Here is a 16,953-nt window from a genome sequence, read left to right on the forward strand (position 1 = left end):
AACAGACGGAACGTTCCGGAGCATGCGGCGATTGACTGCAGCCTTCTGTTTTGTTTGCGTTTTGTAAGCTGCGCTGAAAAACAGCAAAGCCGAGCATTGTGTCAGCTGAGCGCGCTTTTTAGATGAGGAGGCAAGTCCTGGCTCAATGAGAGAGCGAACACAGCGGAGGGTGACCCACCCCTCACCCCGGCCCGTCGCAGTCAGGGGGGCGAGAGGCCGTGCCCTCAATGCGACAATTCATTCACACTCCAGCATGAAGCCTACAGCAGCACCCAGCCTCCATTACGCACTCCTCCACAGTTAAAATGGCTCCACACAGGGAACGTTTGGGAGCGGAGAACCGATGGCTTGTTTCCTGCTTTTCCCAATTCTGAGGTAAAACGAAGAGTACGGGTGGTTTCTGGCAGGATGTCGAACCTGATTGACGAGTGCTCTGAGAAAATACTTCCCTTGCGCAACCCGTCTACAATCACACGTTTGACTGTGAAGCAATGACATAAAGCACCCACCATAAACTCGAGTTAGAGAGGCAGAACTTTTATGAAAAAGTTACACAAAAATTAAAAATGAAACCTAATTCACCTCGTGTTGACTTAGCTGTCATAAAAGTTTAATTATAAAACACTAAAGTAGACAAAAATAGCAATTACACAAACTACTTATAAACAAATATATATTTTTAGTAATAATATGTATTTTTAATGTCACCACTATTGTGTACAATGATAAATGGGTTGCCCTTTGTAATAACTTATAATTTGGCAAAAATAATCATATATTTCATACATATTTGAATTGGCTTAGTAAGGTTTTGAACTTGATTCTCATAAAGTCTCAAAATCGCAGGAAATGTAAATATTTGAAGTTACTCAAGCACATATCATATAACATAATTCAAAGAAAACTGACTTGTAGCCATATGTTTAGAGATAAATATGGACATATGTGTAAAATTTTTGGTCCAAACACTAAACTTTTTTTTTTTTTTTTTTTTTTCTGTAACTACACTGTAAAATATTATTTTACATAATTTTAAGTAATTAACATTCAAGTTGATTATACTTAAAATTTTACATTGATTGTACTTAAAAAAAAAAGTTTTAAAAAAGTGTAAGAATCACTAAAGTACAAGAATATAATAACATGATAGCCTACTATTTAAACTACTTAAAAACGGTATAAACTAATTATAATATATTTTAATAGTAATATTTCATAATAGCATATAGTTAATATATAATTTCACCATTATATCTTTTTAAGTAATGTGTAAATGGGTAGGACTTTAAAAACTTACTATGATAACAGCATCATAAAAAGCATCATAAATATTTTAATTGCTTATTAATAAGGTCTCAAAGACTCACGTATGCGTGTTTCTTCCAGGAAACACACATACTTGATGTTTTCAAAGCAAATTTATGAAAGTATGTGTAAATTACTAAACAATAAGTCATAGTTTTTGCTTCAAACACTAAATTTAAAAGCTGCATGACACACAGATTTAGTGGAAAATTCCCATTCACAGAATTGCATGTTCACACACACACAGAGAGACACACACACACATATATTGATGTAAGAAAGGTCAGCTCTTCCATTTTAATCCTCTAATGACAGAGCAGCGTTAATAACAGAGGAAGACAGAGAAACACTTGGTTTCTGAAACACACACACACACACACACACACACTCACTCACTCATTCTGCGAGTTTACAAGCGCCTGAAAATATTTCTTTGTTCCAGTAAGCAATCTTCTTTAAAAAGAGGGGTATGTGAACAAAACCAGCTCTATTGATACAAAGAATGTTCAGTGGATTTAGAAACTGACTCAGTGCCGTGTGGGCAGACAGGTGAGAGATTACTGCGGGATTTCAGCCCAACTGCTTTCAGCTTTAGTGATTCCTTTTTCCGTGTTGTTTGGAGGTTAGGACTCGTGGAAAAGCAAGGAAAACTCAAAGTGAAACGGCAAAGACTGGATCAGGATTGTGCTGATTGAATGACTTCGATTTACATACATATTTTGCATGTAAGAAAATGAAAGGTGGAGTGTGTATGTTCTGCACTATTAGTTAAATAGAGATACAAAAAATAATAAACAAATGCTGTAAAACCAGTTTTCTGATGACTGACACTGGTCAGTCAAACAAATAGCCCCACCCAAAACTTATGCTATTGGTTAACACTATGTTGTTGTGGCAGGCTGGTGAAATATATACATATATATATATATATATATATATATATATATATGTATCTGAGTTTAGATTTTATCTAAACAATCTTGATTTGCCAATTTTGTCTCCTGCTGCGCTGTTGTGGAATCGTACCAAACAACAGGCTTAAGGACAAATAAAGGAACGTCACTCTCCGTCGCCAAACACTTGAGCTCTGTTTTGCCACCCAACACTGAGATGTGTCAACAGCGTGGGGAAAACAGTGCATTAAACGTATTAAAGCTATTAGACTGATTGCTTTGTATGTGCTTTTGTTGCTGCTTTCATTAGCTGTTGGGGGGTTTGGTAAAGCTGGCTGAAAGTGGGGGAGATATTTTGGGAGAGAGAGGGGGAAAGTCGTTGAAAGGGGACGGAGGAAAATAAGGGGTGGGTGGGGGGGCTTCTATTTAAATTGAAATGTGGTGAGCGTCCCGGGCTTTTGTGGCACGCTGGAGTGTGGTGATTAGAGGAGTAGGCTGCTTTTGGCGAGCCGGCGTGCAACCTCTAATTGGCCGACGGTCCTTGATGTAGATGCTGGATCTCCAACACCCTGAATCCTCCACGGGAACTCCATGAAAGGAGCCTCCTTATCCCCATCCGTCCACTTGCCGTCAGTCACGGCACAATGCCTGTCACTCTCTGGGCCATTTACGTACTAACAAGGCCCACTGTCAAAGCTGCAGCTGTAGCGTCCATTTCATGACGGAATTACTGTAATTTCCGACCACTAAAATCACCCGTGTCTTTGTCGAATTTGTAATTGTACAGTGGAAACTCTTAACTTCAGGAAACAGACTTCTCCCACTTGACTATTGGGTTACACTTTATTTTATGGTGATGCAGTTACATTGTACTTACTCAATTAACTACATTTACTTACTATAGGGTTACGGTTAGGTTTAGTTACTTGTACATGTAGTAACGCATAATTGCATCACCTTAAAATAAAGTGTTACCGACTATTGCTATGCTACTTATAAGGTATTCAAGGGTTACACTTTAGTTTAAGGTGTCATTGTTAAAGTGTCATTATATATATATATATATATAGTATATATATAAAGTACTGAGTAATATTAATTAACAAAATGAACAGAGTATAGAGTTAGGGTTAGAATTAGGATTTGGTTGAGGGTTAGTTGCATGCAATTATGCATAATTTACTGTTATTGCTATGGTAAGTACATGTAACATGTAACAAGGACACTGTAAAATAAAGTGTTTTCAAGAATTTTATCAAAATTTTGTAAAATGACAATTTTCTCAAAGAATTGGGAAAAGCCTGGGTGAAAAAGAAGGTCTTAATTGTATTGTTTTTGCACTTCAAATAAATAAATAAATAAATGAATGAATGAATGAATGAATGAATGAATGAATGAATGAATGAATATTATTTATATTTATATATATATATATATATATATATATAATTATTATTATTTTTTTTTATTTTTTTTAAAGTGTACTAGCAAACAATTTAATATTAATTAAATAGAAAGGCCACTTAAGTTTACTTAAAGAGAGTACACATTCTTAAAACGCTTAAGTACACTTTTAAAAAGTGCACTTTGTAATAATGGCAAATTAAATATATACTTTTAAGTACATTTTAAATCATTGTTGTAATGGTATTTTGTCATGCTTTAAAGAAGTACACTTAATTTGATGTTAAATTGCAAACTATTTTAAGTTTTTGTTATTCAATATTACATTTAAGCTTAATATATTGTACAACATTTAAATATCATTAAAATGTGTAATTACAAATATACTTAAATGCGTGACATACAAATTTCAATAGAAATATAATTAAAGTATATTTTAGCTTTCAATAAATGCTTCTCAGTAAATTCGGCAGTAACCATATTTCAAAGACAATAGAAGTAACGTACTAAATGTACTAAAGTACATAACGCCGGTTATGATGACAACAATTGACAGGAAGATGACAAAGAGCATAAGTGCGCCTGCTACATTTTCGTTTGTTGTGTTAATTAGTTCTTCAGCTGACGTTCGGATTGACACAAGGTCGTAGGGGGTCTGATTTCGAAGCTGACATCATCGAGGGAATGGGGTTGTGGAAAATGAGCCCTTTTGCTTTGATCAAACATGCCGTTCCCGCTCACAGACAGCACAAAGACAAGCACGCGGGTTCATACGGCGAGCAAAAGATGAGCCACAACCCAGATTAATATTCAAGCCTTGTGTCAAAAATGGGAATGGGCATTGCACACCCCCTTACTCACACTGGTTCTCTTTTCTTCCTCTTTCCAAGGTCTTTAATTACAGAGCAGAGTCAATCTGGCGAACGGGCAGACCCCGAGGCGGCTGTCTGCTAACCAGGTGTGCTCACAACTATGTGTTCAGAGTGCCTGAATGGCCATCCTTAGCTAGCAAGCCCATGCCACCGCCGCATGTGCGAGAGCTCCTAATTGAGTACGGGAATCATGTCACCTGTTTAACCCAGTGAGAGCTTTTCAATGTCTCCCTCTCTCAAGAGTTATAATGCATTTCCGTTGAAGTATAGGTGGTATTTAACCCCTAAAAGGTGTTTGTTCGTACCTTAGAGTAGTAATATATACCCTTGAGGTACTACTATGAACGTTTGGCTTGCTTAGTTGGGGTTTGAAAGACATAATATTCAGTAATATTATCGATTCGACTGCACTGACACTATCGGATAAGAGCGGATTTATTGTATTTAAGTTGAAATGACTTAAACTTCCAAGTTGATTGTACTTAAAAATTATGAAATCGAATTTGTTTCATAATCGACACGTTGAATGTTATTGCACTGAATTAAATCGACACTGAACTGATTTGAACTGAAAAATTACACTATTGTCTTTTTGGAGCTGCTTTAGAGCCGAATTTTAATTTGTCTCATATTTGATTAAGTTTGCATAATCCCGCCATTTTTCGGTTTATTACTGTGAAGCTGCTTTGAAGCAACCTATTTTATAAAGTGTTGCATAAATAAAGGTGACTTGACTTTTAGACATGAATAAAATGCAAAGATGCCCCTTTACTGGGACAAGGGACAAGCTGTTTTACCCCTGAGGGCATTTTTTTTTGAGTTTATATATTGCAATGTTATAATATTGTAATAAAGGCGTTATTACATGGTTATGCAATACACTAAACATCTGGCAATTACATTTCTAGTGAAAACCCCTCTATTTAAGCAATAAATTACTAATACCATGAAAATAAAATTCCTCAAGCCATTTCAACCTGACCACCTACGGCCATTGTGGACAATTGCCATGAATTCGGCGCGTGTCCCCTAAAGCACTTAGAGAAAGAGTTACGATACTGCACATCAGTTTCTCTGTTGTGGCTAGACAGGACACAAGATGCGTTGAGATGGAGATAAAGCACGATCAGCTATTAATGAGCACTTAAGCTAACACGCCGGCGTATTCTGATACCGAATGTTGATCCGATTACAGATTTCACACTAAACGGGAGCCGTCTGTTAGACTCACGTTGCTACAGGAGTACAATCAATTAATGCGTTCGTGTTTCTTCTTGTAGAGGCGAGTTATTGTATAGCCACAAGGCAAACAAGAATGCGTAGGCCTCGTCTGTGTATTCATAATTTTAGTTTGGCCTGTTGGTTAGAAAAAAGCTCAAATGTGTTCTCCACTAATCAATATCCAAGGCTTTCATTCAGAAGATGAGCACCATGTGGTTTTCCAATCCTTCCCTCAAAATGTAAAAGTATTTCGCTAGCGCTGACGCTTCAGGCATCGTTACACAACGTTAATGACAGTGTTTGCTGATCAGAGAGAACGACAGCTGTACATTTATGATGTTACATGATGTATTTTTTGTGGCATCCTAGACTTAAACACTAGCATAACGTAATGTATGTGTCAGAACATGTGATACTCATCGCAGTCACGTTTCAGTATCGCTGTTGATGGTCATGACATCTAAGCAAGAGTTTCTGTTTGGGGTTTTGTACTTAATCATAAAAGAAAACTCTGGAATGCCTAAGAGATATGGTGATATATATTAAAAATGAGATAGAAGGAAAAATTATATTTCAATGTTTTGAGTTCTCTGAGAAACTTTGCGGTTGCTCGCAAAATGTTTGCGTTTCCCATAGAGAACTTTTCGTCCACTTGCTAAAAACTTCGCGACTGCGCATAGTTTCTTGGGGGAACGCAAAGGTTTAAGGTTTTGCGAGGTAACGCAAATATTTTGCAAACGAACTCAAAATTTCTCAGGGGAGTGCAACACTTTTGCAACTATGCAAAGTTTCTCAGTGGAACACAAAGGTCCGTGAGGTTCTTGCGAAGGAACACAAAGATTTTGTGAACGAACGCAAAGATTTTGTGAACGAACGCAAAGATTTTGAGTTTCTACGATTTCTTGAGGGAAACGAGAACGCCAAAGCATTGCAATATATATAAATATATTTATATTTTTTCTTTCGACACAACTAGGTACTCTTTTTTATATTAAAATTGTCTGCATTTTAGAAATGGCGGCAAGAAACAAGTGGAAATATCAGAATTATATAGTAACCGACCTAAAATATCTTACATTTTTGGGTTTTTCAAAGAAGCCATCCTTTGCTTAACCACTCTTTCTTTCTCTCTATTTAATGTTTCATTTACACCTTTTCTATCACGGTCTTCTTTTCCCAAGTGTCTGAGTGTGTATCAGTCAACAGGAAGTGTTTTGACAGGCCGGAGCTGATCACAGGCTTCCTTTCCATCCACTTCATTCTCTCTCATTCCCCTCATATCTCTGAAACCCCTTCTCTCCTTTTCTCCCCGTCTATCACGTCTCCCCGGTTCTCCATTACTCTCAGCAGGAGGCAGGGCCAGCTGGAATAAATACAGATGACTCAACTAGCCGGTTGAAAAATGCAGGTGAGAGTAAACCGGTTTACAGAATGTTTGGAAGAGGAGGAGGCACACTTTCACTCCTAAAGAATATCAAAAAAGCCACTGAGAACATAATAAAACATGTTTAGGTCAAAAAAGTGATGCGAACCAAGCAAAGGTTCACCGATTTGCTTCATTGTGTTCCATATAAAAATACGTTCTATTCAGAATCAAACACCTGATTCAGAGACTTTTAGTGAGATCTTTGCTTTAGTTACATTGAGACATTTCAGTTAAATGTAAAATAAAGAAGAAAACTGCAGCCGTGATGAATCCTGCGTTTGGCTGAGCCTAGCGTAAGCACATTTTAACCAGCAGTCAAACACCTCTCCCTCTCCTCAAGCCAAAAAAATTAAAAGGACTACAATCACGATAACTATGTTTTGATTGATTTTCTCGTTCTGGTTGAAATTCAACTCTGACTGTAATAAACTGCCAGGGACGCAAGTCTGCCAACACTGCTGAAGAAAAACAAATCTTTTTTGAAGCTAAGATATTCCTCCACGCTCAATAGAGAGCTCAATGCATCATTACCCTCAACTCATATTATCAGTCAAGCTATGTCCCAAAATCTGGAATATGGTACTGACAGAGATAGTTTTTACATAAATCAAAAAGAACCTAAGAGCATTGGTATTTTTTCATGTGGCTCTATTAAGGCATGTTGAGTGAATTGCATCTTTTTGCTGAGCAATAAAAGTGAAAAAGACAGAAATGCCCAAACAGAAACTGGAAAACCCTAAAATCTTGGATATGTTGTGTTTGGAAATATTTTGGTAGCACTTTATTTTACAGTCCTGTTGCCCATGTACATACCATGTACTTATTTATTATAGTAATTGTAATAACTAGGTACTATATGGAATCTTGTTTCCACCACAGAATAAAAAATTAAAAAGGTAACTGCGACTTTTTATCCACAAATCAGCCTTTTTTTCTCACAATTCTGACCTTTTAATCTCAGAATTCAATTGTGGGTTATAAAGTCAGAATTGCGAGATATAAACTCGCAAGTGAGAGTTATAAAGTCAGAATTGTGAGATATAAAGTCTCAATTGAGAGTTATAAAGTCAGAATTGCGAGATATAAAGTCGCAATTGAGAGTTATAAAGTCAGAATTGCAAGATTTAAACGCAATTGAGAGTTATAAAGTCAGAATTGCAAGATTTAAACGCAATTGAGAGTTATAAAGTCAGAATTGTGAGAAATAAACTCACAATTCTGACTTTGTTTCTCAAAATTGCATATCTCGCAATTCTGACTTTATAACACAATTGAGAATTGTGAATTGAGAAAATCAGAATTGCAAGATGTAAACTTGCAATTGTGCGACAAAAAGTTGCAATTATCTTTAAAAATGTTTTATACTGTGGCAGAAACAAGCTAGTTCTAACCCTGAACCTAACCTTAACCCGTGTAGTTACCTTTTATTCCCAAGTACAATTCTTAGGTAAGTGCAATGTACTGTAAAATAAAATGCAACCAATATTTTTGTATTCCCGTCCTGTGTTTTGTAATCCAAGCCATAAAGAACGGGGCAGGATGCACCGCTGACTTCCTCATACCTTCATTCCAGGTTCATTATGGAGGTATTTTGGCACCATGCTGCCCACTGGCCTTGCCTGTCAGCCTCGGAGAGGAGCTGTCGGCTGAAGCCGCTGTCCAGGGACTCATCTCCATTCTGCAACAGCCCGTTTGCCGTACTTGCTTCCCTTTGACACGTTCATTATGCCACTGCAGAGGCAGCCAACAGACATCTAGGCTAAATATATGGTAATGGCACGATCCCTCAGGACCACTGGAAGGCATTTGCCATGCTATAACACTAAGGAGGTACTTCAGAGTGTGCCGGATGTTGAAATGCCCCCAAACTCTCATTTTCTCCAACCCCTTTAAGATGTTTGTGAAAGGACGTCAGGGATGATGTCAAAGCTAAAATTATGGTTTCTGGTCGATAAAGGCACACAGTGAACAGGGAACACACAAATGCACACATATATGGGTGTTTCTTCAATTATTAAAGATGTAATATTTCCATATTTTTCAATTGAAAGTGTGATAAGTTTAAAACTATTTGATATACAAATATAGCCCATGCAAAAGGCATTGAAACAATAGCTAAACTAAGATGTTAATGAAAAGTAGCAAAAATAATTGTTAATGTGAATTCAAAACATTGAATTCTGTTAGTGTTTCACTGTCAAAAAATGTTTTAAGTACAATCAACTTGGATGTTTAGGTCATTTCAACTGAAATTGCATTAAACTGGCTTAAAACAGTTTAATCTTGTATAACTTTTTTTGATGAGTTGAAGAAATGTAAAATATATGTTGACATAACTTATTTATCATACTATTTTTTACAGTGTAATACAATATAATATGACATAATATAATATAAAAACCAATTTAAAAAGACAAGTAATAAAAATCAAACATGCCCGTATAATTAAAGAAACCTTCAAAATTGTGTATTCATCACTCAGAAGGACCTATAACTCTAGCATATACAAATGTAAAGGTTTTGGTTATAACTTTTTTTCTTTACAGTTCTGCTATGAATTAGGCATTGAGATGTATATGTCAGGATACAATTACTCCTGCTTTAGTCATCAGCCAAACATACAATATCATCGTACTATGCAAACATACAAATAACCTCTAATGGCTGTTAAATATGACATTTCTGCTTCGTATCATGGGACAGCTGTTTGTTCGCAGCTACTGGACTGATGTGGTCCACATTTCCAGCGTTCCAGTGGCTTTCGATCGCTTTGTAATGTTTCAAATATACCGTCTGGGGCGGCTAGTGAGGTTTAGATTCCTTTTCGTTTCTTGAAAAGAAACCCCCAAGCTGTGAGGGCAAGAACCCTGCTAACTTCCCAGTGCTGTCACATATTAGCATTGGCAGCTACTGCTGAAGACATGGGAACAAATCTGTAGCTCGGTTTCAGCTGTCATGCTGCATGCTAATTATCAGGATATGTTGTGGTTTACCTGCTCAAACAAAGAAAACATCTCTAATGGCTCCAGCTACACCGCAACGTAATAGGAGTTATTATGTTTTTTGTTTTTTTTACATTTCTTGCTATATATGACACATTAGCCTGAGGCAGCGCAGGTCTCTTTCGACTACCTCTTCTCACGTTAGCTCATTAATCCCAGAGTCACTCGTTAATGTTCACCTGCCCACTCATTATCTCAGTCAGGTCAGAGCCGCAACAACAAAGAAAGGTTAGGCAGTTACCGACAGGAATGTGGCTGGGTAGGGCCTTTGTGACTGTTGAATACACACGCAAAAAACAATGACTAAAGCATGGTTTGGAACTGTCCTGAGTGAAAGGGACACTATTATTCATTCTATATTTGAGAACACTCTTCCTGGAAATTTCTGCCCCACTCTGGCACTTTGGAAATATGTCAATAATAGAAAGTAGGGCGCAGAAATATGCAAATGTGCATGCATATTAATGCACAAGATGAATTTACCCCATAAAGCGTGTTCCTGGATCAATATTTTACAGCTCAAACCAGAGTGAACTGATCGGTTGATGGGGATGTTGTTCAGGGACCAATAAAGTTCACTGATTCAGGTGTGTGTTACCCAGGTAAAATCATATTAACCTACCTAGAATGTGCCTCTGCCTACTTTTATCTACAAAAATATACCTATACATACAATTCACTGCAGTTTCCAGCTGAAATGAACACTGGTGGCAGCCAACACCAACAAATAGTAATACTTTTCAGAAATGTCGCCACAGCCACATTTTTTCAATGAGCCTGGGTTGTAATTGGAGGCTATTCTGTAGCTTGTTATTTCTGTTTACTCCTTGTGCCCTCCCAGTTGGCTACAGCAAAAAATGGTGGTTACTATTCGCCCCATGCTTATCTGTTAGATCTTTTCAGCCATGTCCTTAATTGCTGCTCAGTTAATTAATCTCACACTTGGCTGCAGTAATAACTTGACTCGTTAGACCTCTCTAAATGGTTTTCGGCTCTTTAACGCATAGACGCAGACTGGCGGAGTGTATGGAAGACGGTCATCAGAGTATTCTCCACCTCTGGGATTGTTGATTAAAAAGAAAAAAACTGCCTGATTAGGACACGTGGCCATCTAGGTCATTGGCGATCACACAATCGTGCACTTAAGTGTTTCACTTACAGCAAATTGACTCGCAGATTGTGACAGAAGGTATTAGCGATGGAAGTTCATTTCTGGGCAATTATGCTGGAGAAGGTTGATAGAACGGTTGACATCCAATTCTAGGGTGCCCCATATGGCCAGGGGTTTAGATGTCTCTGAACAATTAAATAAAAGCCTTGATACACTGGAAGGAGACTGCGAATGTTTCTGTAATTGTGCATGCAAGGAAGGGGGCTAGTCACTTGAAAATCTTCCGATATAAATCAGTACACAGTGCAGCTGGACTGAGAAGGCTACAGTTCCGGGGCCATTTATGCCACAACAATCCATCTCTACAGTCCTTGCTGTCCGACCTGGGTCAGTTGCAATACTTCCAGCCCGCTTCAGATTATTAACCTAGACTTTATGGGTGTCACTTGCAGCTCTTGACCCCTAAACGAAAGGAATGGTGCAATTTCTTTGCATTTAATACCTTACATACAGTGCCAGCCATACTCTATATTCTATATTCTATATAGATACACTTTACGGAGCAGCTCAACATATAAAACACTAGTATGAAGAAAAAAAAGACAAATGCATTATTTAAAATTTCTCTTTTTATGTGATTGCTCAAGCTCATGTTGTTTCAGAGTTTTCATTTTTGGGAGATCTACCCCTTTTACCCACAGGGAAGGCGTTTAAATATCATAATATTAGCATACACAGTAAGTAAATCAGGTGGAAGAGAGGAAGGCCAAAGCTAAGGTATGTCTCCAGAGGCTGATTATGGCACAGATGCGCTGATGAAGGGCCAGGGGAGGCTCCGTCTGCCTGCCCGCCTATAACTGTACTGTCAGGGACTGACTAATGTATTATTCACCCTTCATTGATGTGTAACTAAAACCAACGGCTGGGGAGCCTGGGCCACCAATACCCCCCACAGACGGTAAACCCCCGACAGGCTACTGAGCTCCATTGATTTATGGGTCTCAGTAGAGGGCCTGGTGAGAAGGCTGAGGGTGGGGGGGAAGATGGAGTTCGACATGAGATGGGTCTCATTTTTTAAATATGCTTTCACAATATGGTTATGCAATATCTGAAACAATTTTAGATTGAATTTCCTGTTAAAATAACCTTATTTTATCCATACTTCCCATTCATATTATAAATAAAACATGTAAAGTCAGAATGTGGGTATATCTAGAGACACCACTAAAATGACACCGCTATTATGTGAAGACAGTGGCGCTGATGGAAGAACTAAGGGAAATGGCCACATGAGATAACATAGTTGAATCAACAAGAACTGTGTACGTGGGATGGGAAATGCAGGGCTGCTGCTGGGCATCTGTTTGAAGTGCAGGTGACATGGAAGGTTATAGCAATCTAGAGTCAATCATTGACTGATAAATCAACCACAGTGGCTTTAACAGCGTCTACACTGAATCAATAAAGTCCTTCAATAAGACTGTGTCTTATATAAACACTGGTTTGTTTTGCGGTACTGAAACATTATCTGGGAAATCAAAGGCACAGATAGAAAATGTGGCAAAAAGGCAACTTCTGAGAAAATAATTTATACTAAAACACCCTTCAATTTAGGAAGTACTGTACAGGTGCTAAGAGATGCAATTGTCGGGTATAGAGATAATAAGAAGTCTGGGAATTGTCTGCTGTTGCTCTCTTTCACACACTTGAACACACACACACATAGATCCACTAAATCCAACACACACAGACATGCCGTCACAAAGACTTGGTGGCCTCAACACTAATTACAGACCTGCTAACCACACCTTGACTGCTTGGAACCAAGACGTGAACTTTTGTGTTTCAGGTACGTTACATCTCTTGGTGGTCTAGAAGCAGGATGAGTTCAACTTGGGAGCGCTCATCAAAAGAACCACAGGGTGTGTACTGAACCTCAGCATAGATTACTCATAGGAACAAGTCAGCTGTACAGGAGTTCCATCACTGGAGGACTGACCATATGAACTGGTTTCAACCCTGTATTTACATCTTCCTCAGAGGAAGGATGCATGAATGAACATGTTTCCCTTAGTCTAAACTTCATAACCTGAGGGCAGGCGAGTACGGATGCAAAAGAATGACATAAATAAAAGAGAGATAAGAAAACAGATTGCTCATTCTTTATTGATAGACATGTATAGAGTGTCCTAATGGCTAAATATCTGCTAGCATTGGGATTTGGTTTTCAGAAATGCAGTGTGGTATGAAGTTGCTAGCTCTGTGATTGTCCATCTGTGCAGGGTGGTGCCCTGACTTTGGGGTGTTGGGAAAAGCACCCGTATCCCCGTGACCCTACAAATTCGAAGCGGTTTGAAGACAACACATTAATTCATGGCTTATTTCCTGTCCTATCTGTTTTGAATCAATAAAAGTGCCAACAAATGCATGAGCTAAAATAAGAATCTCTAGATATTACCCTCTTAATACGCTTTAGTCATAAGTGCCTTTGTGTTTATGGCACCACTGTAGTGTCTTGATTAATTAACCAGGAACAAAGCTGCATCCAGTGTTGAACTCTATAGATTACCCTTAAGTGCTCGCCTACTTAGCTAGCTTCTTCAGACCAAGCTGTCTTAAAATGAAGGGAAGATTTATGAATAAGTAAGAACAGTGACAAAGCGCCTGCTTAATTAACCAAGAAAGAGAAGAGAGTCCCCAGACATTTCGATCGCCACATATTTTGATGGCAAGGCAGCATCAACAACCATCTCCTCTTGGCCTGCCATATTGACCGACGGCTGGCTAAATTGAATTGTTAATCATCGCCATCCTTTTAGGTCATTTCCCAGAGGACACGGCAGGGCAAAAGTGGCAATGAAGCTGTTTCACTGTGGTGCGTCTCACACCCATGATACAAATATGGCTCCTCAGTTCACCATCCCCATCTGGCCATGGGATATTTTAATTTGTTTCCAGTGCCAGCTCCATTTCACGTCAATATGCTTGCTTTCACACCCCATGAGGGTTTGTGTCACATCAGCATGCTGCATGTTCTTAGTTAGAGACCTCTTTTTGACTCTCCTTCGTGCAGTGTATGGAATCTGACAGAATGGAGTTGTAGGAACACACACACAGTCACAAATCTTATCAATGACTGGATGCAACAAAGGTTTTGTGGGTAAATAGGCCCTGTCCCTAAGCTTCTGGTCCTGTTCTGGGATTCTGATATCACTGAAAGGGTGAGATAACAGATAGGGAAAATAATGCCACAATTAGAATTATCTCCCTGATAAGAAACGGCCGTATAAGGTGCCCAGGGAGAACAGGAAAGGGGGGCTGTAAAAAGATGGTGGGAAAGTGTAGCAAAGAAGTGACAGGGAAGCGGGGAAAGGGATGGTAAACAGAGTAGAGAAAGAGGTGCATTGTCTTTACCCTCTCTGTCGGGATAAGGCCCACCTGTTGGGGGAGAGGCCTCTGAACTTCCCACACTTGTTCTCTGGGTTTTCACCAGGTTGTCATCCCTTTTATGGTCGACATGCATCTAGATGCAGTTTCAGCCTTATAAATGAGTATACCAAAAAAATAAAAAATAGTGACAGTTTCAAGCCACCAACTGTTGTGACATAAGAGATAACATCTGTCTGTTACACTGGAAAGCACATTTTTCCTGCCTCGTGAGTTTCTTTATTCTGTATGCAGGCTGTAACCTTCTTTTCTACTTTCCCACTGTCAGGTGAACCTGATTTCATGTGCAGACCCAAGGCCGTCATTGATTGATGCTCGCTGGCTTTTCAGATTCATTAAAAACCCTTGCATACCCCTTGCCCATCAAGAGTTTCTTAGACTAGCTCTGAAAAAAAAGAGTGATAGGTAGAAAGATGGACAGAGAGACAGAGAGTGAAAAGGCAGGACAATGATCTCCTCTCAGGCATAGCTAGGCAGAGCAAGTCAATTTTAAGATGCAGAGATAGATCCATGGCAGCTGTCCAAGACAGAAGATGAAAACTCTCTGCTCTCGCTGTCCCGAGCTCTGCCTCAATTCCCACTGCATTCATAACCCCATCTGACCAGATCCAGTGTATTTCCATTGTCTCTCCTCTCAGCACCTTTTCAGATGAACTGCTCAACCAATACTGTACCAAGTGCCTTTTGGATACCGGACAATTCTCTCAGTCTTTCTCTGTCCCTTTGTTCGCCTATATCCTCATCTCTCCCGTTCAGGTTGAGGGCACTTTAATAACAGATAAGCCACTCATCGCAGATCGCAAGTGACTTGGGGGTGCACGGTATGCCTTATATTAAGGGGTGTTCAGTCCTGCTCCTGGAGATCTATCTTTCTGTAGAGTTTAGAGCTGTAACACACCTGTCTGTGTTTTTTAATCAACCCCAAAACCTTGATTATCTAGTTCAGGAGCTGGGTGTATGGTTAAGGGTTCAATCTAAGTTCTGCAGAAAGATCTCCAGGAGCACGATTGCCTATCTTATATCTCTAATCTTCTCTAGACTTGAGACAAGGCTGGAAAAGGGCAGTTCTGAAGTCGATGAAGAAACATGTCACTTCATCTACAGGGTTGCTCTTGAGACTCGACTAGCGCCCTTTCTCCATGGCAGTTCTGGCCTATGTCAGCTACACAGGAGGTTGATGGGAAGATGACTGGACAGATACTATCTGCAAACTCATCGGTTCCTCTACCCTGCCATTCATCTATAAGTCAAAAAAAGCTGGTAATGAGAGGCGCTAGGAGTCTTGGCACATTTCGAAAGGGCAGTTGCCAGGAAGGCTAAGTGAGAAGGAAATGTGATCGATCAAGCCTGACAACGAGCCATAAATGAATCAGTCACAGAGATTCAATGAGAATCCCTGATTGGATGTGGATGGCGACCCTGTCGAAACTAGATGTGGTGTTGTAGCAACAGTTAAAGCAGCGGAGGGTATGAGAACGGATGTTGGGGGAAAATATGCTTATAATTACAGAAGCAAATTATCTAATGAATTACATGCGACACTGAATAATATCTTATGTTTATACTCAAAACATGCATGGTAATCAAACATTTTATCAGCAAAGTGAGATGTCTTAAAGGAATTTACTTGAAAGTTGATTTTCAAAATACTAGCAGTATTTTGAACAGACAGACTTGCAATGCCTTCAGGGACTTTTACGACACGTAACCAACTGTTTTTCACAAGCACCTGCATTTGCACCTTGCCAAAGGGCCATTGCTCTAACCTCGAACACCAAATGGAGAGGTGACAGATCGCGTAAGCAGTAAAAGAATTCCTGCCTAACACCAGTGCATTTTGTGTTGTCGGCGAAAAAGCATACCATGGTAAAAATAGTTTCCACTAAAATAGTTACTGCATTTATTGTTGCTACAATACAACTTGGTGTATTACATTAGCTTTTTACAATATTCAATGGATAGATTTTACAATAAGAGTAATTGTATTCCAAATACACATTTATTTACTGTTATTAATATTAGCTGTATTTCTTGTATTAGCTAGCTGATAAATATTATATTAAATGCTAAATAGTTTTTAACAAAATATATACAAATCAATAAACCTAATGAACATTTGATCAAACATTTTTGTTTTGTTTTACATAGATTACATAAAATCTATAAATAACAACATTAAGAATCTTCAGCTTTTCCTCAAATATCCCCAAATGCACAAATCAAACCAGTCAGAACTCATTTTTGTACACATACGCATCAACAAAATGAATGG

General features: G+C 38.7%; 1 protein-coding gene across 9 annotated transcripts in view; it reads right to left on the reverse strand.

The window, feature by feature from the left end:
* ephb3b (eph receptor B3b) overlaps positions 1-16,953 on the reverse strand; it is a 53,093-nt gene that overhangs the window by 24,837 nt on the left and 11,303 nt on the right. The gene's annotated exons all lie outside the window — the stretch shown is intronic.

The sequence above is a fragment of the Abramis brama genome (genome assembly GCF_963993115.1).
Source record: "Abramis brama genome assembly, chromosome: 6".
Taxonomy (NCBI): Eukaryota; Metazoa; Chordata; class Actinopteri; order Cypriniformes; family Leuciscidae; genus Abramis; species Abramis brama.